We start from the raw sequence: 25,335 nt of genomic DNA, 5'->3' as shown, positions 1-25,335 counted from the left end.
GCTCCGCGCCGCGCCGCGCGCTGCTACCCAGCTGCAGGCGGCCGCGCCTCCGCCCTCCCGCGCCGCCGCCTCCTCCGCGGCGGCCGCCGCTCCCCCCGCGCCTGCTGCACGCTCAGATTCCTCCCGCGGCTGCTGCCAGCTCGGCTCCCCAGCTGGGCTCCTTCCTTTCCCTTCTTTTCTTCTCGCCCTCTCACCGCCACCTCCTTGCATCCACTCCCTCCTGCAATTTGCAAAGCTCCCCTGTCCCTCGCGCTTCAAGGTGCCAAGAGGTAAGTCGTGGGCAGCGAATCTCGGGGCAACGGATCTCTAGCCTGCGAATCGCAGCCGCTGCCGCCGCCAGCCGGCCGCGGGAAGGAGCCCCCAGCGCCTTGTGCAGCTTTGGAAGCCGAGAGGCGGCCCCAGTCTAGGGGCAATCTCGCCTGGTAGCGTCCTCTTGCTCTCCCCACCCCTAGGACAAGGAACCCCCTCTTGGTCGGAAGAGACTAAAGCCGAGACACCAGAGAGCTCCCGGCTGATCTGACTGTCGCTATTTTTCGCTGTAACTTCAGGAGAGGAGGAAGGAAAATTCTTGAGCGTCTGGGCTGACTTCTCAGCACTCTTCACCCTCCCACCCCCAACCCCCACCTCTGTCGGAGAGGCTCCCAGGGGAAAAAGATTTTGCAGGGTTTGGGTGTTTTTTGTTTTAAGTGACACAAAAAATGAGGGCGGTGGGGGGAGAACTAGTCAAAATAGTTTTTAGGAACTCAAGTACATAGCTGGACATTTCTTTTTTCTTATATATTCAATCTTCTTATTCCCAGAGAACAAGAAGGAGTTGGGTTTTTTGGGTTTTTTTGGGGGGGACTGAAAAACTGTCAGCTTGGTGATTAAAATAAGTTGAAAAATCTTCGCTGGGGGAAAGCATCGGCCGTTTTCTATGAATTTAAATCTTTTATTAAGTCTATTTTACATCTAAGACTAAGCTTCGTGTCTGTCTTCCCCACCGCTCCCGGGAAAAAATTAAAAATACAAACTAAAAAATTCAAAATGTTTCCGTGGCTGTTTATTTTATGTATTTATTTCCTAGTGTGGGTTTAAAAAGCGACTTTGGATCCCCCAAAAAGTTGTGGTCGAGAGGATGAAGGAGCGCGGGAAAAAAAAAGCGGCACTTTTTACCTAAAATGTGGTTTTTGGAGGCTGGGATTTCTAATGATTAGGTTTTTGTGGTTTATATAGACACGACTCTGGCTAAGGCGATCATTACGCTGATGAGAGTCAGAGCACGTGGGTGTCTACGACCAGCCTCAAACTCTGAGCCTTCAAAACAAATAAAACAATGTGCTGCGCCCGCAGAAGCCGGGAAATCCGCTTGAGGCTATTACACCCCAAGAAGGGCGCACAGGGCCGTTTTACCCTAGGCGTTGTGTACTGCTACGTTTCTTGCTTTTATCGAACTCGTTAAAGCCTTCCAAAGCTTGAAAACGTGTTTGCGAAAAGAATCAGCAGTTGCCAAAGTTTCAAAGATTCCTAGTGGAGTAGCTGACACAGCAACAAGTGATTTTATAAAATAAATTAAGAATTAGAATGCCTCCCCCTAGAAGTATTAAAGAAGAAAGATGGTTGGGGCATCTCTCATCCCCTCCCATCTTATTGAAGGCAATTCACATACCCATTGCTTGGTGTTTTTATTGCTCAGTGCAAACGCCTCCCTCACCCTTGCAGTGACCTGCCACGACCCTCCCCGTCTGGTTTTAAAGCTTTGCTCCCACTCGCTGAGCCCACGCCTGGGTCTGCGCCCTAGAAGCGGCCTGGAAGTGCTCAGAGAGCATGAGGGTCACGGAAGATGGGGGCCTGGTGCCAGTCGCGGACTCTGGAGCCCTTTCGAGTACAAGATGAGCTTGGAGGGCTGTGGATGCGTGACTCGGTGACCAGGATCGCCCCTCTGAAGGGATGCGCAGGGGACTGAGGGGCAACCAGACCGCGGGAGCAGAGGTCGGGGTGCAGGGTAGCCAGGTGTGCGCTCTCTCGGGGGTTAGGATAGAGTTCAGGGGATACTACTCTGTCCTTCCTATTTGGGGCTTTATTTTTACCTGCCCTTCCTCCACGCACTGCTCCACGCCTCCCTCGTCGGTCTTTTCCTTTCCCACGTTTCTCTCCATGTTCCAGCCTCTTCCCCAAATCCCTCCACAGACACGAGCCCTGCGCCGCGCCCCTCCCGCCCCCACGGCCTCCTGTCACTGCCACCTTCGGTGACTCCGAGAAGCGATTCTGCGCCACCCGCTATGGCACCTGGTACCCAACCTACTCTTCGCGCCCGGCCTACTGGCCTCGAAGCCCAGGCACCGCCAGGGTGCGAGAACCTATTTAGCCAGACCCCACCAACTGGAAGCGCAGCCAGGAGCTGAGGTGGCTCCTGTGCGTGCGATTTTTAATTATCTTTTCAGTCACAGGGGAGAGCTCTAACCTCGGGCACCGCCGCGTTCCCTGCGTGCACAGGTCTCTAGAGTCCGACAGGCGGCCGAAGGGAGACAGAGAGGAGAAACTGTATTTATTGCTGTTTATTGCTGTCCTACCTTACACATCCACTCGCAGGCACTCAGACACATACTCTTGCACGTCCACACGCAGACACACATAAATACACACACTCATACACTCATGGCTTTTTTTTCTGCCTTTTTTTTTTGCTTTTTAGGGAGCCAGTTTTACTTTGGGCATGTTGTGCCACTGTCTAACAGAGATCTCCGATTCCCTTTTTGTTTTTAAATCTGTGGGGGCTGCAAAGGAAGGAAGCAGTTATGGGAATTGATTATTTCTGTGGTAAAATTGAGATCAAAATTCCATAACTGCCATGGTGGGTGATATGATATGCCACCTTCTCTGGGATTCTCCTCCTCCCAGGAAGTCCATAGAACAGAGAACTCCTGGAACTTTGAAGACAGTAAGAAACAATATTTCAAATATAAACACCAGAGGGGATTTCCAAATAAAAAATTCTAGAATTGAATTTAAGAAGTCACCTTGGGGACTTTTCCTCCTTTTTCTCCATTGCTGTTTTGTCCTTCGTTTTATTTGGTGGATAGCAAACTATGCAGGCCTCAGTGGTTGGAGATTTTAAGGGCAATTTAATCAATAGTGAGATTATTTATTTTAATTAATCATATCCAGTAACTCAGCTTTATAGCCTTTCTCAGTATCCTTCCTCCATTTCACATTTCAGTGGAACTAATATAAGCAGCTCTTGGAAGTTACTAGTCTTGGATCTCTTAAAATATCCTACAGTTATTTATAATGTGGAAATGAAATTTTCCACTGAATACCCTAACAACGTTTCAGGTATCTGGCACAGTGGATTTTCAGTCTCCTTTCAAAAACATCCTTTTGCTGAACATTCACACTTTCAGCTGGAACTGACTGAGCCTGGAACTGATGATGTCTTGGCTCTGAGCATTATACTTAAAGGAAAAAAACATTTTTACAGACCCCTAAACCAAACCTGTCCTGTTAATAGTAGGCACACAGGAAAACCATGAGGTTTTGCATATGTGTATTTTGTGCTGTAGTTTGCTTGATGTCACCCCTTGGGTTTATATTTTCTACATCAAAATGTTCACCCACCTGATTCCTCTTCAGAAATATTCATCTTTTCAATTGTATGTGATGACACTAAAAAGTATACATTTTTTTCTGAAAATGTGGCAACTCTGGAAGATCCAAGCATAATCCCACCCACCACCTCCTACCATATCCTTTAACATTTAATGTAACTGTTTAGTAACAACACCTGACAATGCTGACTTTCCAGACAAAGAAAATGGGATGTGAAGCAGTCAGGTTATTTATCCAATTAAAGAACTGACTGGGAACAGAACCCATACTCCTTTTATCCTGGTTTCCTGTTCTAACCCCCAAACACTATTTTATATCTCTAACCCCAATACATTATTTTATATATACTTTTTATGATGAAAAGTAGAAAAGTCCCTGTAAAATCTTAAAATAGTTTTCAATAGACCAGCTAATAAAGTGAGGCAACCAATGGAAAATTATGGGCATATTGATGATACCTAAAGCTTTGAGTGTGTCATATGGGAAAACTTCATATACAGAACCATCTTTACAGAATTTGTGTTTGGACAGTGATTGAGTGAAGGTTACTCAGCCCTTGAAGAGGTAGCATTGCCACTAGATCAGGAGTCATTATATTATGTACAATTTTTTTGTACAGTTCTCAATGATGTTTTTTACATTTTTAAATAGTTGAAAATTTAAAATGATATTTGTAATACATGAAAATGATATGCAATACAAATTTCAGTGTCTACAAATAGTTTTATTGGAATATACCTGTGGTCAGTCATTTATGTATTGTCTATAGCTGCCTCACCTAAAGCAGAATTGGATAGTTGTAACACAGACTATATGAGTCACAAGGCCTAAAATATCTACTGACTTTTTACAGAAAAGTTTGCCAACCCTTGCCCTAAAGTGAAAGGGATGAGAGACCCTGGAGGAGTGAGACAGCAGAGAAGAGTAGATATTTTAAAAAGATACTGGAATCAGGGTGCATGAGGTTCAGATTAGCTCTCTAAAAGTGAAAAATGTAACATTTAACTTACTTCTTTCTGCATAAATTATTAATTTGGTTAATATATTTCACTTAATAATTTTGGAGGTACCAAAACAGAAAGAAAAGAATGAGGAGTGAGTACATTTTCACAGGCTCCTTAAGAATAATTTTCTTACACATCTCCGTATATAAGCATATTCCATTGTCCTTAAAACATAGTGGGAGCACATGAACTGCACAGATGAAGAAGAGTGAAGACACTGTCATGTAGTCTGAACATAAAAATAGGTAAGGCTTTAGTAGGTTTATTTCAACTGTGCTGCACATGATTACACAAGAAATTCAATGAGCTTACAAAGAATTTTCTGGTATACAATATATTCGTAAGCCCTACATACACTTTTAAGACAGATAGCTTAGTAACTTAAGTGGTCCCAAAGCTTTATGACATATTTTTTCCATTTTACTTTTTATACCATTAAATACTGTCTGATTTGTTTTAAGCTCAGTAAATTTTCCCCATTGTCAATGGACCTATAATAATTTGCATGGCTGTAACAAGAGAGGAAATGTTTGTAGTGGAAGACTTAGCATCATAAACCTTTCTTTGTTGTTTTAGTTAGTATTCCCATGGGCCATATTCAGGCACTTACAAGAGAGTACAGTGTTGTCATAAAAAGTCTGACACTTACCATATGACCTTTCAGAGCCACATTCATGGAGCATCTGTCTAACTACTCTTTAGGCATGGTACTGACTGAAGAGGCATATATTTCGTTTGACTAAAATATCAACTTACTAAATGACACCCTAGTTACCTGAAGAGACTAATGTAATTTCTAAAAAGGGTCCAATTCAATACCCAGGAGTCGGAAAAAAATTAATTTTCTCAAATCAGCCCTCTGGTATTTTGGCGTTGGCAATTGTGCTATGGCAGTAGCAGTGATCTTTGAGCAGCAGTGGAACGTTATATATAAAAGTTTACAGAGGTCTGTGATGAAACTTCTAAGAACACCCTAAAATTAAAGATTTCCTGTAGTAATTCAACCGTTCTTTGCCCGGCTGCTCACATATTGCCTTTAAGGCACCAAGGAAGGTGCTATCCAATTCTAATCCCACTGCCCAAGGTTCCAAAGTTTCACTTTAGGCATTAGGGCAGTGACCTGAATCATTTGTACCCTCCCTACACCCTGCCATCAAAGTGAAAAATGTAAATCATAATACTCTCAGTTCATCTAGTAAAGTACCAAAAAATTCAACATTTGCACAGTGTGAGAAATTTGAATTACAAACTAGCAAAACAGGAAAAAATAGAACAGAAAAAAATAGAACAGTAAGAGTTCAACTTGGTTTTATTAGCTGCAATCCCAGGGAATGCCAGTTCTAAGTCACCATTCTAAGTGGTGTGCTACTCTGGATTTCATACTCAGAAACTCTTCCTTCAGTTTTTCCCTGTGCTTTTGTAAATTAGATTTTTCTCAGGGAAAACAATTTCTTCTTCCCATCTAGTCATAATCAATTTCTAAAGGCAGTGATTCATCTTTCCTGACTTTAGATGATTCTTCTGAATTATCTTTGTTATTGGCAGGATGTTTTTCTCATCCGCATTCCTATTAGTCACAATCTTTCTTCTAGATCATTTTTCTTCCCTAGGTGTGCCAATTATCAATTTATTGTCTCGCAGCTCCAAATTCACCTTGTTTACCTGCTCTGTGAAAATGAATCTGGACCCATTAAATAATTCCCTTTATCAGTTGGCATTCATGTTTTGTCAGTGGGGGCATTAGAAAGATATTGCAGTAGGAAAGGGTTTTGCTTCCTGGTTCCCTTGTGCTCAAACAGCAGGTTTCTGCAATGCGGGACATACAGATTTCCCAATTTCTGGCTGCTGAAGTGCTTACATACCCACATCTTCTCCAAGGCCCAGCTGCTGCAGTAAAGCTGGCTTTTCCAGTGCCAGGTTTCTGAAGCACCCAGTAGCCAGCAGTTTCCCCCAGCATCCTCCCTCCTGGGCTTTTTGCAGCAGTGTGGCTCAGGTGAGACACCCCCATGTGAACAGCTTTCCCCAGCACCCTAGAGGGCAGATCTACAGCAAGCTCTACTAGCACAACTTCTCTGCCACCAGTGAGCCAAGGTTGTGCAGGGTCTGGATCTCAGCCCTGGGTGAGAAGAGGGGAGGACTCTTACTTGGTTGCTGTATTTCAGCCCTGAGGGTAGTGGATGCTGTTATTCCTGTATTCTTTAGCATTATCTTTACTTCTTCCTAGCCATTTCCTTGTGACTCCAATCCTCTGTTACAGTCAACAATTCTTAACGCTAAAATTTTCTTATTCAAATTACTGTATGGTTTCTCCGTCCTCATTGGACTCAGACTGATATGCTAAGATTTCCATTTTCTAATCCACAAGACGTACTTATTCATATGATTTCCATTTTGAATCACTCCACCGGGGTCTTTTTAAGATAAGCATTTCCAACATCACATCACATCTATTAAATGATTTATCTCCACCTAATTATAAGCCTATAATTAGAGGATATATATTTTAAAGAGAAGAAGATGTAGACAGAGAGTACAGATACAGATATTTTAAAGCACAGGTTAGAATTGGTCAATGTTTCTTCCCAGAGTCCTCCTGACATCTTCCATGAAATCCAATGTCCATACTAAAATTAAAATACACGTAAACAAAGTTCCTGTGCAAAATTTCCAGAGCTGCCTTATCACTAGATCTGATTTTTTAAAAAATGCCAGGGTCAGGGAAGGTGGAGAGATACCTTACAGAATCAGAAAAGCAAAATGCTACCACCAAGGAAAGAAAGGGAGCAGGACTACATGACTGCTGCCTTATTGTAGTTGAAGTCAGAGACTGGGTATAGTGCTATGACTCTGTGATAAAATAAAATGGGGAAAGCACTGTATTAAACAAAATAAACAGACTTCATATGGCAAATTTTATCCCAGATTTTAATATGCTACATGCATTTTGAATCTCAACTAGAAGGACTTAAAATACAGCAATTACAAACTTATTTAATTATTGCTTCTAAAGGAATGTAAAGGTCTTTGAAGTATTTTTAGAAAATACTGAGCTAAATCAAAGCGGGGAAAAAAAAGTGTTGGAACATTAAAGGGACCATCCTGTCTAGAAAGGAATATTGCAATGTAGAGGAGAAATGAAGTTGGCTTGGCTGCTTGTAGCCAGGCCAAAGGGGGCCTTGGTACCATGATTCCCACCTTCGTGCACGTTTATAAGAGGGAGAATATTCGTGTTGCTTCTAGAAGCCACGATCTTGGTCTTTTCCTCACTATTACAGCCCATTGCCTTCCTTGACCTAAACAGCAGAGTTGAATAGAAGTTTCTCTGTGCATAACTCTTAACTCCTCTTGAGTCCTCATTAAGGTGAAGCAGAAGAGTCATGCAGGTATGGGGGCAGATCCCCTCATTATTTAATACTTTCATATTTTATCATGTATTTCTTGATATTAAATTTCTTTTTTCAGAATATTATATTAAAATCATACCTTGAATAGAAGGGAGTTTTTTTGGGACCCTCTTAAGTTCTGCCCCTAAGGCTAGCTAGGGCCTCCATCATTTCATCCCATCCCGGCCCAGCCCTCGGTCTGTGGGTATTGAGAACTTACACAGTGATTTCAGACCTCCCTGTTTCATGACCAGCATCTTTATTTTTTTAATATGTTACTAAATATAAGTACAAATTGCAATCATTGCATATTCTTCCACAAACGAATGTATCTTTTAGGTCAGCCATGTTGGCTCATGCCTGTAATCCCGACACTTTGGGAGGCCGAGGTAGGCGAATCACAAGGTCAGGAGTTTGAGACCAGCCTGGCCAATATGTTGAAACCCCACCTCTACTAAAAAATACAAAAATTAGACAGGTGTGGTGGTGTGCACCTCTGGTCACAGCTACTTGGGAGGCTGAGGCAGGAGAAGCGCTTGAACCTGGGAGGAGGAGATTGCAATGAGCAAAGATCACAGCACTGCACTCCAGCCTGGGCAACAAAGCAAGACTGTCTCAAAAAAACAGCAACAAAAAAATGTGACTTTTAACTTTCTGTACCTAACTGAAGTATCGATAGCAGATATAACAGAATTTTGACCTTCACTATGTAAAGGTGATTATTTGTGTATGTCCTGTGCTTACCTGGTTACCACTCTTCAATAACAAAAATATGGATTATCTGCCTATTACTATGTAGTTTTAAAGGAGTAGATGTGCCTGTTTTGTTGTTTCTTTCTGTTTCAGAACTGTCTTTGATTTTATTTAAATACATTGCAAACACGTTACACTTGGGGCTTATTATCTTTTATTCCCATAAATATGCCTTCGATGTTAAAGTAATTAGATTCTCCATTAGTAAATAAAATAGATTCCATTATCAAATCATTACAAGAGTTTAAAAGAGGCAGCTCCCACTGGGCCTGGTGGCTCACACCTGTAATCCCAGCTCTTTGGGAGGCCGAGGCAGGAGGATCACCTGAGGCCAAGAGTTTGAGACCAGCCTGGCCAATATGGTGAAACCCCAGCTCTACTTAAAAAAATACAAAAATTAGCTGGGCATGCTGGCACACGCCTATAGTCCCAGCTACTTGGGGGAGATGAGGCAGGAGAATCGCTTGAACCTTGGAGGCGGAGGTTGCAGTGAGCTGAGATCGCACCACTGCACTACAGCCTGGATGACTGAGTGAGACTCTGTCTCAGAAAAATAAATAAATAAATAAATAAAATAATAAAAGAGGCAGTTCCCACCAGCACCACTATGAAAGTAAACTTGTACCAGAATAGAAAAAAAAGTAAGAAAACACTTTTTTTTAAAAAAAAGCTTATTTGTCCAGTATTCTTTCCTTTGTTAATACAGTTCATTTTCTCTGAATTCACAACTTTGTCCAGAAAATATATTTATTTTTGTTTCCTAAGTGAAACTTCCTTTTATAGTTTTTGATGACTAGGTTTGAGTCTTAACCATGACATGCTGATTCTTTGACTTTTTGAAGTAGGGATTTTTCACACGCCTCAAAATCAAAACCTTTACTTTAGTTTTCATATGTACAAAAGAATCTTAGCAAGTCTTTTTATGTGGTTTTGTTTTTTGCTTTTTATTTTCTGAGACAGGGTCTCTCTCTGTCACCAGACTGGACTGTACTGGCCTGATCATAGCTCACTGTAGCCTCAAACTCTCAGTCTCAGTTAATCCTCCTACCTCAGCCTCCCTAGTAGCTGGAACTACAGGCAAGAGCCACCATGCCTGGCTAATTTGTTTTTTTGTATTTTTTGTAGAGACTGAGTTTCAGCATGTTGCCAAGGCTGGTCTCAAATTCCTGGCCTCAAGCAATTCTCTGGCTTTGGCCTCCGTTGGGATTACAGGAATGAGCCATCGTGCCCAGCCTTAGCAAGTTTTAATTTGGATTTTTACCTCAACTTTTAGACCAGATTTATATGTACATAGACAATCAATAAATATAAAATGCTATTAAGTGACATTGTTTTTTATTATTTTCAGGTAACATATTCTACAGTAAATCACACTAAATGAGATGTTCCAGATCTTAAGGTCAATGCTTACTGTTCTCCAGGATTGCTGGAAATGTGGGTTGCATTTAGTAGTTTTATACAGTTTTTTAAATTTATTCTGTTTTTAACTTGCTTCACTGGTGTTTATCCTTACTGAAGGGAATTATTATGGGGCTCCCATAACTATAAATGTGAAAGCTGGTTGAGGTATAACAACTTACTATAGTATATATCGTCATTCATAATTTAATTATGGTTTCTCTGATGCTGATGGTACTGGTTCATACAAAAATAAGTGCCTTTTTCCAAAGGCTTATCTGATAAAATTTAAACTGTGCTCAGTGCACGGTCCTTATTTTTTCTCCACCTTAATACTACTACTGTACACAGGATTGTGTGCTCCTTAACCATAGGAATAGTACTACTGTACACAATAGTAACCATAGGTTAATAGTACTACCGTAGACAGGATTGTGTGCTCCTTAACCATAGGAATAGCACTACTGTACACAGTAGTAACCATAGGTTAATAGTACTACCGTTCACAGGATTGTGTGCTCCTTAACCATAGGAATAGTACTACTGTACACAATAGTAACCATAGGTTAATAGTACTACCGTTCACAGGATTGTGTGCTCCTTAACCATAGGAATAGTACTACTGTACACAGTAGTAACCATAGGTTAGTAGTACTACCGTAGACAGGATTGTGTGCTCCTTAACCATAGGAACTATATCCTGTCCACAGAAAAGCTGGAACCACATCATTGAAGAAGTCTGGACACACCATCCCTACTATATTCCCTGTATATACCATGTGAATAGTGTCTCCTGGAGTCATGTTAACATGGTAACCCTAGATAGCTCCCACAGCCAGCATAAGGTCTGGCATATAGCATGTGATCAATATATATCAGTTGACTGAGTGGATGAATATACCCTCTTAGGCAGAAACTTAGGTATCCCGGTAGATTAATGTTTTTCTATCATTTTCTACTTCTAGTCTATCATTTGATACTATTAATGCTACTTCCTGAAAATCATTTATCTATTTTCTTTCCATCTCCATTGCCACTGCCTTGATTTCAGGCTTTTAGCATCTTGAACCTCAACTACAATGGACTTCTAACGTGTTCCTGCCTCCATGTATGCCCATTTCAATCCCAGTCTATCCTCTGCATTGCCATCAGCATTCTCTTTTAGGAATACAATTTCAATTATTTTGTTGCATTGCTTAAAACTCTTTAAGTGGTTCCATATCACCTAACATACAAACCCCTTCGTGACCCGGCCTTCCCAAGTTATCACTGCAGTGAGTATAGAGTTTAAAAAGTAAAACCCAAATTTGAAAACAAACATATCTTGTGAAACGCCTCAACCTGTGCATCTCCTAATATCTCTTGCCCCAAACTCAGACTCATTTTTCTCTTTCCTTCATCAGTGCTACAGAAATTTGCATTTACCTCCACTATTGCACTCATCAGCTGAATACTCAGTTGACATATATGCCTTCCATATAGAGTGTAAGTTCCTTGAGAACAGGGATTAGTCTTAGTCATCTTTTATCCTCAGTGTTTAGCATAATGCCTAGACTGAAATAAGTGCCAATAAATGCTTGTTAAAATGAGTCACTGAATAAATAAACCTAATAAATTCTCTTTAGACCTGAATTTTCTATCCTTTTAAAATAGGAAATTTTCATATTATCAAGTTTTATTATTCTTTCTGAAGTTATCAAATATTTATTTGGATGTGGCTCAATGGAAACTTTCTTACATCTTCCTGGGACTATAAATTAGGGGAAAAGTCTTGAAATAACAGTTTGGCATTAAGGTTGAAGCTGCATATGCTGTATGAATTAGCAATTCTGTACCTAAGTATCTACCCTAGATATACATAGAAAATGATAATATGTTGCATGTCATACTGGAATAAAGAAATGAGAAGCTTTGTTTGAAGGCAAAAGAGTAGAGCTCCAGCCACCTTAGCCCATACGGGTATCCTAAGGGCTCAGGAGATCAATGTCTTGCACTTGTCCTGAATAGAAGGTTTTATAGTGAGTTCAAAAGGCTTCCCAGTGCACGTCCCAATTTTCAGTCTACCTACTCTTTGAGGATGTGCAGAGAAGAAATATAGTTTACATGTGGTCCTGTTTGTCTGTTCCTGGAAGGGAGTTCAAAAGGAAGAGACCAAGTCTTCATTCCAATCTTGGTGGTACTGTTCCAACCAGGTACAATGAATAGTTGCTGTTTTATTTAAGAATATTCAATCTGCTATGGAAAATAAGGGAAATAAATAAAACTAAATATAAAAGCTAGTCATTTGTGAGACGTGTTAGACATAAAGAAAGTTGAGCATATGTATCATTAATTTCAATTGGGAGGGATAGAAGGACCAAGAGTACTAAATATTCATACAGTAAGTATGTATCAGGCACTCAATATTCATAAGGTCTTAAATTGACTCCTCATTTACAAAACCCATTCTAGCCCATGTATCCTCTGCCCAATAAACTCCATAGCTGTTCATCAGTGTAATTGGCAAGCTACAGCTGTGTCCAGGTCTAAACTAAAGCAAGCATGTTCACTTGAGGCACCATCCTTCTGCCAAGTCCTGTTGCTGAAACCTTGACTCTGGCTTGTAACCACACCATTAGAGGATGGTTGATGCACCCGACAAAGAGACAAGGTATATGAACTCGGGTACTCTAATCCTTCCATTTTGCTTGACACTATCCTACGTGTAGGTTAGCCTACTCCATCCCTCTCCCCTTGCTTATCTCTCTCTGTTTTCAATTAATTTACTAAGTCACATGACACAGGCATCTCATTTAAGTCTGAAAGACATTTGATTCAGTGGCTTTTAGGATAGCTTGCTTTAGTGCTCTTAGAGGCTGCATTGCATCATGCTAGTTTTCCACAAGATGGACATGTACTCCTGCACGACCTGAAAACTTTCCACAGACACAAACAGTTTTAAGAGAATTGATTCCCAAATCCTCAAAGTCATATATACTCCTTCCTAAAAATGATATGCCTAAGAACTTGCCCATGGTTCCCATTTTCTCCCTTCATATTTCCCTTTTCCTACTTTGCAAAAGTAGGCCACCTTTCCTTACTATTATACATATGCTCTTGGGCATAAAATATCTCCTGGCCTCCATACAGAGCCTCCATTAATCAAGGCACTAAAAGCACCACTTCATTCAACTCCTTAAGAGATGTGTTTCCAGGCTGGGCACAGTGGCTCATGCCTGTAATCCCAGCACTTTGGGAGGCTGAGGCGGGCAGATCACAAAGTCAGGAGATCGATACCATCCTGGCCAACATGGTGAAACCCCGTTTCTACTAAAATACAAAAAATTAGCCAGGCGTGGTGGTGCATTCCTATAGTCCCAGCTACTCAGGAGGCTGAGGCAGGAGAATGGCTTGTACCTGGGAGGCAGAGGTTGCAGTGAGCCGAAATGGTGCCACTGCACTCCAGCCTGGAGACAGAGCAAGACTAAAAAAAAGAGATGTGTTTCCAAAAAAAGGTTAACTTTCATGTTTAATGATTGTTTATTAAAAAGTATAATGTAGTTATCTTCTTTCAGCAATTATATACCATGGTAATAATATTATAATAACTCCAACCAGAAGAAGTATTTTAACAGCTATAAATTCATGGACCTAGGAAGCTTAACTACTTACTTGCAATTTCAATTTATGCACTTAATTTTCTGCTGAAAAAATAGTTAAGCATGACTAATTGAGACTCTAAAACATTAAAAAATACATCATTAAAATATTATTTTGGGCTGGGCACAATGGCTCATGCCTACAATCCCAGCATTTGGGGAGGCGAAGGAAGGAGACTCGCTTGAGTCCAGGAGTTCCAGATCAGCCTGGGCAATATAGTGAGACCTCCCCCCATCTCTACAAAAAATCAACAAAAATTAGTGGGGCTTGGTGTCATGTGCCTGTAGTACCAGTTACTGGGGAGGCTGAGATGGGACAATTTATTAAGCCCAGGACATGAGAGGCCTCAGTGAGCTATGACCACACTACTGTACTCTAGCCTGGTAGACAGAGGAAGACCCTATCTCAAAAACAACAATAAAAACTATTTTGTGGAGGAAGTAGAAGAGTGGGATAAAAATAAACAATGTAAAATTTCTGACTGAGGAGTATCTTGTTTTTATTAATGGATGGAGATGTCTCAAATCAATATGATATTTACCCTGCATTACATATATCTGAGGCTGGTCATAGTGGCTCATGCCTGCATCCTAGCAGTTTGGGAGCATGCCTAATCTTTACCTGAGAAGTCAGGTGGATCACCTGAGCTCAGTTAGAGGCTAGCCTGGGCAACATGGTGAAACCCACAAAATACAAAAATTAGCCAGATGTGGAGGTAAATGCCTGTAGTCTTGGGGTGCTTGGGAGGCTGAGGTGGGAAGATTTTGATACTACTCAGTATTTAATAAAGCAAATTTTTAAAGCTCTATGGTTCAGAATATCAAAGTCTATAACTTAAAGAACATGCATTTCCTAGTACTGGATTGGGCTGGAGATTGGTTGGGAAAATTCATGCCAGTATTTCCAGTATTTTGGGGGATTGGGAACAAATACACACTTTCCCATAAAATAATATAAATACTGCTCAAATTCTTACCTGGCCCTGGAAAGCCTATTTAACATGCAATAAATCTAGATGTAATGCTAATCCCAGTACTTTAAAAGGCCGAGGTGGGTGGATCACTTGAAGCCAAGAGTTTGAGACCAACTTGGCCAACATGGTGAAACCCCATCTCTACCAAAAAATACAAAAATTAGCCAGGTGTGCCTGTAGTACCAGCACTCGAGAGGCTGAGGCACAAGAATCGCTTGAACTCAGGAGGCAGAGATTGCAGTGAGCCAAGACTGCAACATTGCAACCCAGCCTGGGTGACAGAGCGAGGCTCTGTCTCCACCAACAATAAAAAGAATGTTAAACATAATGCTAATAATCTTACTCTTCTGTTGATTCTATGGAAAATGGGCCCAATGTTTACCTGAGAAGTCAGGATGCCAGAACACAGCACTTACTACTTTAGTCCCAGCCTCCCCATGATAATTTCTACTGTAGTAATCCAGACAGGATTCCTATCCTACAGATAAATTCCCTCCTAATAGGGGTAGGTGAAGAGGAGCCGTTCAGACAACAGAGGATGTGTACTGGGGAGTGGTGGGAAATGATGCTGCATAAATTATGATCATATGTAGACTCCCTCTAAAGGCTTACGGAGCAGTTGAGAATTTGCAAAATAGGTAGAGAGATTACTTAATAAAAATTAAGCTCTCTGTTGTTGAATATATACTATGTACCAACAATTTTTCTGAGTGGTTTACATGTATAAACTCTTATTCTCCTGACAACAACTGTATGAAACAGAAAATTTAATTTCCCCATTTTCCTGATGAAGAAAGTGAGAGGCTCAGAGTGGAATCTCATTAAATGTCACACAACTAGTAAATAGTAAAGATAGATGTGAACCCATTCTGTGAATCTGTAGCACTTGCCAATTTCTATGGTATAAATATTCTCATCATGGTTGATTTTTTTTTTTTTTTTTTTTTTAAGATGGAGTTTCACTCTTGTCGACCAGGCTGGAGTACAGTGGTGCAGTCTTAGCTCACTACAACATCTGCCTTCCGGGTTCCAGTGATTCTTTTGCCTCAGCCTCCCAAGTAGCTGACATTACAGGCACCCACCACCACACCCAGCTAATTTTTGTATTTTTAGTAGAGATGGGGTTTTGCCATATTGGCCAGGCTTGTCTCGAACTCCTGACCTCAGGTGATCCTCCTGCCTTGGCCTCCCAAAGTGCTGGGATTACAGGTGTCAGCCACCATGCCTGACCCATCATAGTTGATTTTTAAGCTACAAGCATGATGTCACCAAACACTAGGTTGAAAAGATATGTGCACAGCTAGCTCTTGCAGCTCTTATGGTGTACAGGAAGCACTCTGTTAAGGCACAAAATTGTTTAACTCAACTTTTGCCCTTTTGGTAGTGATGGTCTAAATGAAGAGATGACATTGTCTGTCATTAAGTATTAAATAATACATATATATGTAACTTTATAAGAGGAATGATAGTTCACATTTAATTCTCAAATAAATGTTATAGATATTGACTTACAGGTGGAAAAAATGCAGTGTCCTCTATGGGCAAATAAGATTTTATGCAGAATTAATAAGTTATTAAATCATCGCAGAATCTGCATGGATGAAAACGAAAACATTCTAAATACTGGTGAGAACATGAACAAAAATGGTTATTAACATGACCTAATGCTTTTACCAAAGCAGACTATGAAGAGAAACTGTGGAACTCCTCTCAATGAAAAATTTTCCGGGAACCTAGGTAAGTTTCAACATTGACCTGCCAAGAGGCAAGAGGGCTAATCAGGTGACCTTTTGAAATGTTTTCCAAGATTGCCAGTTCTTATAGTTATAACTCATTAGCCTACCCGACCTTATGGATATATCACTGCCTTTCTAGAAATACATTCATGAAGGGAGCATTGAAATCTAATCTTTCAAAATGGGGTGTTCTGGTTCAGGAATGTTGAGACTCTTCCTCTGGCAAAAATAAAATCTAACTTTTTTTTTTTTGTAAACTGTGAGGTTTGGCCTCCGGTCTATTTCCTAGTAATAACCAGGTCTGTCTGTTGATGGCTAATACGCTGTTGACAGGCACCTTGAGAATTGTAAATTCTGTTCAATTGCATAGATATTCTAAAGAATTGATTAATACATGTCAGTCAACAATAACACTACCAAAAAAAATGAGTGGGCTGCTAAAGGGAAAGGTGCAGAAAGCTGTTTCCACACTGTCTATTTTAATAAATGGAGAGAAGAAGGAGAAGCACCATTGAAGGACACAGAGGAAGAAGTAGTGAAGAGGCAGGGCCATGGGGAATGGAGACATCCTAGACCAGGAGAGAGTTTCAAGAAGGTGGGTCCTTTGCATGTGCAGATTTTTATGCCTAGTATATTTTTCTCCACAGCATCTGCATGGTTTACTCCCACACCTTTTTAAAAGTCATCTCAGTGAGTTTCCCCAGATCAGGTATGTAAGATAGTGATCGTTTCTCCCCACACCACCCAGCCCAAACTGGCTCCCTATTCTCCTTCCTTTGCTTTGTTTTCCTCCATTTCTCTGATAGTTCACCGTTTGATATATATTTACCTGTTTATTTGTTTATATTCTGTCTTCCCTCTTCCCCCAAGTCACACATATATTAGAATGTCAGCTCCACGACAGCTTGTCTGTTTTGTTTACTACTGAACCCCTGGGACCTTCAACAATGATTCACACACAGTGGACATTCAGTAAAGACTAGTTAGAATACAAGCAAATGAAGATGTGATCAAAAGTGGCAGAGGTGCTCTAGTTCCTTGAATGGACTACATCTCCAACACTGGTCAGCTAGATTAAACACATCTAAATTAATGAAAAGGAAAATCAGGCTGGGAGCGGTGGCTCACATCTGTAATCCCAGCACTTTGAGAGGCCAAGGTGGGAGGATCACCTGAGGTTGGGAGTTCGAGACCAGCCCGAACAATATGGAGAAACCGCGTCTCTAAAAATACAAAATTAGCCAGGCATGGTGGCGCATGCCTATAATCCCAGCTACTCGGGAGGCTGAGGCAGGAGAATCACTTCAACCTGGGAGGCGGAGGTTGTGGTGAGCCAAGATCACGCCATTGCACTCCAGCCTGGGCAACAAGAGCGAAACTCCATCACACACACAAAAAAGGAAAACCAAATGATTAAGTATGGAAGAAGAGATCTTAACCCCATTGCCAACTGCTAAAGATAAACAAAAGAAATCCTTAAATCCTATTTTTTTGTCAATAACAAACTTAATGTAATGAACTTGGATTTTTATTATAGAGTTGTTGTAATCATATCCTTGTGTTTATAACCTTACGAAGAAAAATGTCCATTGAGTATGGATTACTTTTTTAAACTGCATAAATCTGCCAAAATGTTTTGCTATATATGTGGTAAAGGTATTTTTTTAAAGCTACTTTTGTGCTTTTCCAAAAAAAGAACTATTAAACAGATATTTCAGTGTGTTTGTTTGTTTGCAGGGTAGGGGAATGGGGGGGCTGTTGAGACAGAGTCTTGCTTCTGCAGCCCAGGCTGGAATGCAGTGGCATGATCAGTGGCTCACTTAGCCCTGACCTCTCAGGCTCAAACAATCCTCCTGCCTCAGCCTCCCAAGTTGCTGGGACTACAGGAGCATGCCACCATGCCTGACTAATTTTTTTTTGCTTCATTTTTGGTAGAGGCAGAGGCTCTCCACGTTGCTCAGGCTGGTCTTGAACTCCCAGCCTCAAGCAATCCTCCTGCCTCAGCCTCCTAAAGTGCTGGGATTACTGGTGTGAGTCACCACGCCGAACTGATATTTAAGTGTTGATTATCATAGCCAAGATTTTATTAATGCTTTATATAGCTGATTATTATCTTTTGGTATTTTATATGAAGCTCTATAAAAATTCCTAAAATATTTGTTGAGAAATATATAAAATGAATATGTATTTAAACAACTTGTGTGAAAACATTCCAGGGCTCTTTAAAATCATTTGTATTCTTCTGTTTTAATGTTAGTTTCAAATGGCTTGCTTTGGAAGACATCCTGGTATTAACTGTTTTTTCATAATACAACTTGTGGTATATGGTTTTTGTAACTACAAATGGCATGAGACAATTTGCAAAATTTGCCAGTTGCTAAGGGAATAATTGTTTAAATTCCCATTTATATTAACACCAGCTAAAGAAGCCGATAAGTTAAAAGAGATGTTTAAATTATTTTTAAGAAAGTGAAGTGGCAAACAAAATCATACATAGGCAAATAAAATTTGTGGAGAGGTAGATGAATATTCACAGTGAAATACCATTAAGTACTCTAAGAGCATAATTAACCAACACTTTCCTTGAATTATCTAATCCATTACTCACAGTATAACAGGAGGTCGAATGGGACATTTCTTATTCCTAGAAGTAACGCTAGAACCCAAGACACTAAGACCCAAAGCCGAAGACAAAGAGAGGTTGGATCTCGACATTACCACTGTGTGGCTGACAAGGATACATGAGTTTTTTGTGTGCCAAATGGACACTGCAGAAAGTAGCAGTCCTAGAACCATCTGGACTGCCACTAGGGCTGCTCATGGGGTAGGAGAAGGGAGCCCATTGGAAGATGGTGAACATCTACATTAGAAGATGTGCTGGGATTTGCATGCCTGTTGTTCATCAGGCAGAAAAGCAGGGGCCCCAACAGTCAGTCACACAGTCCAGTCATATAAACAATCTTTGCCCTCCGTTTGTTACCCAATCATTCAATTACTGGTTGTAGTTTTAAAAGCCTACATTATCCAATTTAATTCTCATGGCAATCCTGTGAGGTAGGCATTGTTTAAAAATCATACCTCTTTTCTGGATTACAAGACTTGGAAATGGACTCAAAGAAGTTCTACAGCTAGTTCAAGGTCACAGGTAGTGACAGAGCCAGAACTCAAACCAACTTCCTTTGGCTTCATATCTCCTCCTTAATTCCATCCACTGTACAACATAGCCTCACATGTATATTTAGTATCTCTTATGAAAGAGGCATGGTTAAATGGATTAAAGAGTATGTAAATATGTGTAAGATGGTTCTGGCTCTTAAAGAATTCTTAAGGAAGTCTTTGTGTATAGGAGGAGATCATAAGGAACTTGGGTGAGAAGGCAAAGAGGTTGTGGTTAGCAGAAGATGACAAAGAATGATAAAATGTGTTCCATTAGAAATTAACAGACATTTTGCCAGAGTTCACCCTCTGGAAGATAATCCAGAATTTAAGAGAGAAGGTAGGATGGATGGCTGAACAACTTGACAGAGAGGCTGAAGGGATTTTTTGGTTTTGTTTTTTGTTTTTCTCAATATCTTATTATGAAAAATTTCCAATAAATAGCAGAGCTGAAAGTTGTTTTTAATAGCTAAAACCCATATACTCACCATTTAGATTCTACATTAATATTTTATTATGCTTGCTTTATCATTCATGTGTACATCTATCCACCTCTGTACCTATTCAGCAATTCATCTTTCTAAAATAATGAATTTCATGGTAAAATGCAAACACTAATACAGCTGAAGGCATTTTAAAAATAGGAATGTATTATATTCAATTTTAAGTTGTTTTGCTACACTGTAACTCTTCATTTCTCTTTACCTTTGGCAAAGCTCACCACACAGACAGTCTTTATGAATATGGTGTCTTTTAATAACAGAAATCTAGGGAAATGGCTGGGTTCCAAGTGTAAATAGATGTAGAGAGATTGAAATAAAAGAATATATGAGACAATGGGGAGAACCCAAATTTAGTGGAGTCAGGAAGTTAGAACTAGAGGTGATTACAAGACTATAAACTTTCAGGAATTTAGAGAAGGCTTAGGGAAGGCATCAGATTTTGCACAAGGTGCAAAAAGAGATTTAAGCCCATTTATCTAGAATATTTTAGGAACAGGCAAATACCAGTTGACAAGTAAATTACCACTTCTTTTCTCAGTTACCATTTACTGAAACTAGAAGTGTTCTATCACAAGAGGCAATAGAAAGAACAAGTTAGACAGGAAAGAAAACCCGAACTTGTCATACAAGACCCAGCCACTCCCAATGGTTCCCCTCTCTTTTCTCCACCTTCCTCACAACTCTCTAATTTCCCTTCCTGCCTCTGTCTCTCCTTCCTTCTTTCCTTCCTTCCTTCCTCCCTCCCTCCCTTCCTTTCTCTTTTTCCCCACTTCCCTCCCTATCTCCCTCTCTTTTTCCTTTCTTTCTTTGGAGAGAGAAAGAAAGAAACAGGGAGAGATAGAAATGAGAAAGAAGAGAAACAAGAAGATGAAAAAGGGAAAAGGGGAAGAGAAAAGGAAGCCGCCTGGGGAGGTGGGCAATTCTCTCTGCCTCCAATGCTGATCTTGCTCAGTTTCTGCTCCTACCTTGACACTATTCACTAGTACAAATACAGATGAAGAAAGGAGGAAACAACCTGGGACAGGGGGGAGTAGAAAAAGGGGAGAGAAGAGGAGAGAAACTTATGTGAATAATATCACTAACTTTTGTCAACATCATTTCTGTCCACATAATCCCAAATTCAGTCCCAGCAACTCAAACTCACTGTCACAGGTAGCTCAATGACTTTTTATCCCTAATTAGAAATTTATTTACATCTTGCTTTTATAAACAAAAACTTCAAACACCTTTTTTGCAAGAGGGCATAGCCCACAAGAGTCACAAAGATATTACAGTAAATATAGGCTCTTCATTTACCAAGTATGTGACTTGGGAAAATCACATATCCACATTGTGTCTCAAAGTCCTCATGTCTAAAATGGGATCAATAATACCTACTCTCCTAGATTGTTGTGACAATTAGAGATGAGTTGTATTAGAGCACATGCCACGTGGCACTTAATAAAAGATACCTATTAATGTTACAAGGAGGAAGGCCCTAAGTTGGAACTCTAGATGACAAACTAATGTGAAGGTTAGAGGAGCTCTTTTGAGGGACAGATTGACTTCAAGATAAAGATTTATGGTGAGTCAGAAAAAAATGTTCTACATAAGTCAGGGAATGAATGATGCTAGAATGTGGTCCAGTAATACCTACTAAAATTTAAGGATTAGTAATAAATAGTGCCATATTGCATGTGTTTGGCAATTTCTTTAAACTCTTCACATATCTTTTGAACATTTGTAATGTTGTTATGTATCTTGGTTTCAAATGAAAGTATATACATACAAAAATATTTTAAGGGAAAATTGAGGGGAGAAAATGCAGCTAAACTGACTCTTCATTAATCAGACTTAAAGCTGAAGTCTCACTGTTCAGACTCTTAACAACTGCAGGGATAATAGCTCATGATTATTGAGCACTTGTGATCAGGCGCTGTGCTAAAAGCTCTGCATGGATCATCTCATCTACCTCCCACCATAACTCTAGGCAGCAAGCACAGTTAATAGGTGAGGAACCTGGGGCCTAATACACAGGCTAAATAACTTTTGCAAGTGCACATTGGAAGCAGTGAAGCCAAGGCAATCTGAAACTATAGCTTACACCCTTAGCTTCTAAGGTCTATCTCCATGTGTCTCAGAGCCAAAGAGGCAGCCCAGGAAAACCTGGCAAAGTTCTAAGGAGAAAATAACTTCACACAGACTGGATTTTCAAATCTGAGTGTAAACCATCCACTGAACACTCAAAATGTTCTAGGCAGAATGCCAGGTTCAATGTTACATGTAGGGAACACTAAAACGAGATACAATCCTCCCTGCCTCGAAGACCTCAGTAGATCAATATTGATATTCTATAGAGTTGTTTTTATTTAATGTTATAAGTTCAAAGATGATTAATTGTACCAACTATATTAAGTATATATGCATGATTCTTGCATAAAAAATTAAGTTCAATCTAAATAATTTATCAGCAATTCTTTAATTTTGGTACCTTAAAATATGTGACTAGCAAAAGATTTGAATAGACATTTAACCGAAGAAGGTATAAAAATGGCTAATATGCCATTTTTGAAATACTAATAAGTATCATGAATAACACATCATTAGTCATTAGGGGAATACAAATTAAAACATGAGATACCATTTCACACTCACTGAAATGGTTATAATCAGACTGACAATAACAAATGTTAGCAAGGATGTGATGACACAGCAACTCTCAAATATTATTGGTGTGAATGGTGAATGGTACCATTTCCAAACTGCTACTTTGGAAAACAGTTGGATCTTTTTTTAAAAAAGTTTTAAATATAAATGTAACCTTTTGACCCAGAAATTCTACTCTTAGGTTTATATCCAAGAGAAATGAAAACATATATACTCTGCATATGTCTACACAAAAGCTTGGACAAAATATGTGTAAGCAATTTATTTTTAAGATGGAGTCTCACTCTGTTGCCCAGGCTGGAGTGCAATGGCACTATCTCGGCTCACTGCAACCTCTGCCTCCCCAGTTCAAGTGATTCTCCTGCCTCAGCCTCCTGAGTACCTGGGATTACAGGCGTGTGCCACCATGCCCAGCTAATTTTTTGTATTTTTAGTAGAGACAGGGTTTCACCATGTTTCTCAGGCTGGTCTTGAACTCCTGACCTCATGATCCACCCACCTTGGGTTCCCAAAGTGCTGGGATTATAGGTGTGAGCCACAGCACCCAGCCTGTATAAGCATTTTTTATAGCAGAATTATTCATAAGAGTCGAAAAGTGGAAATGATTCAAATGCCCATCAACTGGTGAATGGATAAATAAAATATACTGTATCTGTTCAATGGATATTGCCATTCAGTGATATAAAGGAATGTAATACTGATACATGTTACAAAATGGATGAAAGTGGAAAACACCATGGTAAGTGAAAGAAGCCAGACACATGGGCCGGGCGCGGTGGCTCACGCCTGTAATCCCAGCACTTTGGGAGGCCAAGGCGGGTGGATCACGAGGTCAAGAGATCGAGACCATCCTGGTCAACATGGTGAAACCCTGTCTCTACTAAAAAAACTACAAAAAATTAGCTGGGCATGGTGGCGCGTGCCTGTAATCCCAGCTACTCAGGAGGCTGAGGCAGGAGAATTGCCTGAACCCAGGAGGCGGAGGATGCAGTGAGCCGAGATCGCGCCATTGCACTCCAGCCTGGGTAACAAGAGCGAAACTCCGTCTCAAAAAAAAAAAAAAAAAAAAAAAAAAAAAAAGAAGCCAGACACAAACAGCCACATATTATATAATTCTATTTATATGAGATGTCCAAAGTCAGAAAGATTAGTGGGATGGGTACAGTGATTTACACTTGTAATCCCAGCACTTTGGGAGATCAAGAGAGGAGGATCGCTTAAACCCAGGTATTGGAGAGCAGGCTGAGCAATATAGTGAGACCCTGTCTCTACAGTAAATTTAAAAATTAGCTGGGCATGGTAGCACATGCTTGTAGTCTCAGCTACTCAGGAGGTCGAGGCAGGAGGATAGTTCGAGTCCAGGAATTCAAGGCTGCAGTGAGCTACAATGATGGCACTGCACTCTAGAAAGTAAATTAGTAGTTGTCTAGGGCTAGCACAGGAACAGAAATGAAATGGGTATTAACAATCCTTTTGAGGTGATGCAAACATTCTAAAATTGGATTATGGTGATGGTTACACAACTCACTAAATGTACTAAAGCCATTGAATTATACAACAATTTAATGATATGTAAATATGATATGTAATTATACTCCAATGATTTTTTTATCCTAAAATATTATTATATGATTAAAATTCTCAGATTTTATGTAATATCTGAGGATTAGTATGGAATCTATTCCCATTTATAAAATGCTTATTTTGATAGATGCATATTATGGTATCTATTAGGAGAGTTTTCTATACTAAAGCTTTATAATTGCTTGTCGCTAGGTGATATCTCTTCAGGTTTAAACTCCGTCTTTATTTTAAAGAAATTACCCAATTAAGAAATCTTTTCAGAGAGATATCCAAGATGGCTGATCACTAGCAGCTTGGGATTGTAGCTCCCAGTGAAAATGCAGGGAACCAGAGGACGCCACACTTTCAGACAAATTTTTCTTGCTTACGCACCAGGAGATTCCCAGCAGAGAAGCCCCACGGGTTGCCAGCACGACTCTTTTGGCCGGAGAGGCAATTTTGCCGCTGCCTTGGTGCGGCAGTTCTTGGTGCAAAGTCAGAAAAGCACCATCAATCTTAACGCCGCTGTTTTGGCTGGCGCAGTGGGTTGCTCAGATTTTAGCGCTGGGAATCAACAAGTTGGACGTCCACTCAGAAACCCAATTATAAAGACAGTAATTATAAAGACCACAGATGGATAAATCTATAAAGAAGGGAAGAAACCAGCCTAAAAAGGCTGAAAATACCCAAAATCAGAAGCCTCTCCCTCTACAGGGGATCACAGTTCCTCATCAGCAATGGAACAAGGTCTGATGGAGAAAGACTGTGTTCCATTAACAGAAGCAGGCTTCAAAAGGTGGATGATAAAAAACTTCTGTGAATTAAAAGAACTTGTTCTAACCCAATGCAAAGAAACTAAGAAATTTGAAAAAAGGTTTGACGAAATGTTAACAAGAATACACAATTTAGAGAGGAATGTAAGTGAATTAATGGAGCTGAAAATTTACACGAGAACTTCGTGAAGTATGCACAAGTTTTAACAGCTGAATTGAT

At 40.2% G+C, this 25,335-nt stretch overlaps 1 protein-coding gene and 1 long non-coding RNA gene across 7 annotated transcripts in view; one reads left to right on the top strand and one right to left on the bottom strand.

The window, feature by feature from the left end:
• Positions 1–25,335, bottom strand: part of RUNX2 (RUNX family transcription factor 2) — a 224,224-nt gene that overhangs the window by 127,114 nt on the left and 71,775 nt on the right. The window lies entirely within an intron of this gene.
• On the top strand, positions 180–1,027 carry LOC119467809. Its single transcript, XR_005196429.1, has 2 exons — positions 180–269; positions 453–1,027. It is a non-coding gene; the product is annotated as an uncharacterized LOC119467809 (long non-coding RNA).

This window comes from Cebus imitator, unplaced genomic scaffold, assembly GCF_001604975.1.
Source record: "Cebus imitator isolate Cc_AM_T3 unplaced genomic scaffold, Cebus_imitator-1.0 Scaffold334, whole genome shotgun sequence".
In the NCBI taxonomy this organism is placed as follows: Eukaryota; Metazoa; Chordata; class Mammalia; order Primates; family Cebidae; genus Cebus; species Cebus imitator.
Note: the sequence above shows the minus strand (reverse complement) of the source record. Positions and strands in the feature narration are given on the sequence as shown.